Source organism: Pinus tabuliformis, chromosome 1_1 (genome assembly GCF_031772625.1).
Source record: "Pinus tabuliformis cultivar Carrire ecotype Pingquan chromosome 1_1, CPIR1, whole genome shotgun sequence".
In the NCBI taxonomy this organism is placed as follows: Eukaryota; Viridiplantae; Streptophyta; class Pinopsida; order Pinales; family Pinaceae; genus Pinus; species Pinus tabuliformis.
Window position 1 is genome coordinate 356,646,787 of NC_142297.1, and position 3,714 is coordinate 356,650,500.

Genomic DNA, 3,714 nt, shown 5'->3' on the forward strand with positions numbered 1-3,714 from the left:
TTATGCTTCTCCACACTACCATCAGTAGCTTGCTTTAGATTGTAAACCCAACAAGAACTCACAACTGACTTGTTCTTTGGTCTCGGAACCACATCCCAAACACTGTTATGAACTATGGAGTCATACTCCTCCACCATAGCATCAACCCAAATCAACTGCTTCCTCAAAGGAAGAGGGCTCAGTCTCGACACATTCCCTAGCAAGGGCCATGTATCCAGTGTACCTCTCAAGTGACCTCCTCTGTCTGCGTTGAGAAGATGGTGCTCTCACATTCTCTCTCGCATCCTCCAACAATCTGTCAGCTTATCTTGCGCGCTTCCATCCATCTCTAGAAGACTCTACTTGAATGGAAGTCTCCACTCCTGGAACCTCTGCACGTGGTTGCTCCACATCAGTCTGAGGCTCCTCCTCATTAGGAACAAACAATTCCTCCACAGCCTCTAGTTGGAGCTCCCTCTCAAGGGAAACTCACATGGCCTTCTACTCATCAAACTTGAGATCTTTGCGAACCACTGTCCTTCGACTGGTAGGAAAGTACACCCGATAGTTGTGAGGTGTATCAGTGTACCCCACAAATATCCCCAACTATGTTGTCGGCTCAAGCTTCTTCCGTGCATCCTTTGTCACATGGCAATATACTGATGAGCCAAAGATCCTGAAGTGACCCACATATGGTCTCTTATCGGAGAAAGCTTCCTCTGGTGTCTTCATCCCAAGTATGTGATGCAGGCTTCTATTTTGCAAATAGACCATTGTGTTGCATGCCTCAGCCCACAACTAAAGTGGTAGGTCTTGGTCATGCAACATTTACTGTGTTGCCCCTACAATATTTCTGTTCTTTCTCTCAGCCACCCCATTCTGTTGTGGGTTATGAGGTGCCGTCAACTCTTGTTTAATTCCTTTTGCTGTGCAGAAGTTGTTAAACTCATGAGAGACATATTCTCCACCGTTGTCACTTCTCAAGGCCTTGATCTTCTTCCCTGACTCTTTCTCGACCAAAGCTTTGAACTCACAAAACTTTGTGAAAGTTTGGTCCTTCTTCTACATGAAATAAATCCAGCATTTATGAGAATAGTCATCAATTAAAATCACATAATACCTTTTCTTCGTTGTGGATGCCGTCGAGAACAGTCCACACAAATCAACATGAACTCACTCTATGATAGCCTCTACTCGACTGTCTTGATCATGAAAGGAAGACTTGGTGTACTTTCCCAAGGTATAACCTTTGCATGTGTCAACTTGCTCAAGTTTACCTTTGGGAAGTCTTGTAGATATCTATTGCATTATCTTCAAAGCCCCATGATGCGAATGGCCCAACCACCTGTGCCACAACTCACCAATGTCTTGGCTTTGCACCAATTCTGCTTTCGTATTCAATGTTTCACAATCATCTACCTCTAGCATATAGATATTCTTCACCCGAATTCGTATCCTCTTGTTCTGACCCGTGGCTATGTGTCTTAGGAACACTTTTCCTTTACTGAAGACAACATTATAGCCTTTGTCCTCCAACATCGTGACCGATACCATGTTCTTCTTTAGTCTAGTCACATACATCACATCTGTCAAGGAGAGAGGAGCTCCATGCTCCCTTTGAAAAGCAATCGTGCCCACTCCTAAAACACTATACCTTCCATTGTCACCCATCTCTATGCACATCTTGAGGTCTTTCTCCTCCAAGGCACTGAATAAATTTTTATCATCGGTCATGTGGAATGAGGCACCACTGTCAAGATACTAGACACAACCCATCATTGATGACTCCATGCATGTGATGAGGGTAAATTCCATTTCGAACTGAGAGGCTAATGCCTCACCTTCCGATCCTTCCGAAAATCCCTTCTTGGACTTATTCAATGGGAAATTAGTAGCATATTGTCCCATCTTGTGACAATTAAAGCATCTTACTTTAGACATGTCACCCTTCTTCCCTCCATGAGAAGAATTTGATTTGAAATGGGAGTCCTTCCGCTTCCCTTTCCTTGCCTTACTTGCTAAGGCCAGGTTTTCTTCATCATCATTCTTAGATGTAGAACCATCTCATGTGCTCCTCCTAATCTCCTCCTACATAAGATCCGACCACAATTGTTCCCAATCCGGCAGTTTCTCCCTTCCATTCACAGAGTCCCGGTAGTTATTCCAACTCTTTGGAAGGTCAAGGAGAGTGAGGCTCACCATATCATCATCAGCAGTAGTTATTCCTACACTGCCAAGCTCATCTCTATAAGTGGTGAGCTTGTTCAAATATGTGGAAATAATATCGCCCTTCTCCATCTTGATTCTTCGAAGCTTATCCTTAAGCGCCAATTTCCTCTAGTCATTATTGTTCTGGTAGAGGTCCTTCAATTTCTTCCACATTGAAAATGGAGTATCCTTCCCATGGAGACTCGAGACAACATGGTCTCGAACTCCCTTAAGGATGATCTGTCTCACCTTCGCCACACACTTCTTCCACTCAACGAAATCTTCTGCATTAGTTGAAGCTGGCTTTGGGATTTCTTGATCAATGAATTTCTTCAAGCCATTGTCTTCTAATACAACCTCCATTCTATCTTTCCATGCTATGTAATTCGAGCTACCTTCCAAGGCATACTCAAGTCTCAAGCCATAGAATGCCACTGGCCAACCTTGAAGTATGATATGAATTTGATTTGCACCTATAACCCCAAACTTCAAACTTCAAATTCTCTTCTCAATATACTGCTGACAGCTCTGATACCATGTAGAAAATTTGTGATAGGTTACCCCGATAATGCAATATAAATCAAAGCAGAATACTATAACCTACTTCTACTATCAATTTGTGGAAGCTTAAAGATTGAGTTGAACAATATAACCAGAAGAAGAAGAATCAATGACACAATACACATGAAAATACTTTGGGGAATCTCTTAGATAAAACCCCACACTATTGTATTATCATACAGGGTGGAAATACATAGGAATTATACAAAGCCTTAGCTCTCACAACTAGCCAACTCTCAGTACAATCCTCACAGATGCTCACAAGCAATCTTGGCTTCTCTCCAGCCTTCCTCTTTACCCTCCAAGCTCCTATTTCCTTGCATTGTTCCTTTTGGATGATTAGTCTATTACCAAGTGGAAAACCAAGCCTTCAAAACTGCGCAATCCTCAAGGATGAATCCTTGACTACATGCATGAGTTTTCTCCATGAGAAAACACATGCAACTGATAGTACATTGTCCTTGAACATTAATCTCAATTGGGTCTTTCTCAGAATAGACATGCATGAGTTTCTGATGAGGGAATCTTCAGTTAACTGGAGTAGCACTAGTTGAGTGCATTAATGCATCAACTGACTGTTAACTCACTATTAGTTCCTCATACAGTTTGGAACTAATTTTACTGGACTTAACTCAATAAAATGAGTTAACTAATTACCACTCGGATATAACTAAATCTTATCTCCTTAATTTAAGGGATAACTCTTGCAAGATTTCAGAAATACTTCTAACTTGAATTTCTCCAACTAATTAATTTACAATAAATTAATTAACTATTTCCATGTAGCTATTAAGGCTAAATTCGATTTTAATTCACAATTTAACTCAAGGATAAATTAAATTGAAATATTATTGTTTCCATATTTCAATAATATGTTGTCTCTTTCACAGCTCCAATTGTGGAGTTGATGAGGTATGTTGATTTAGATTCTCCTGCTCTTGGAGAAATATATGAATGTATTGATAC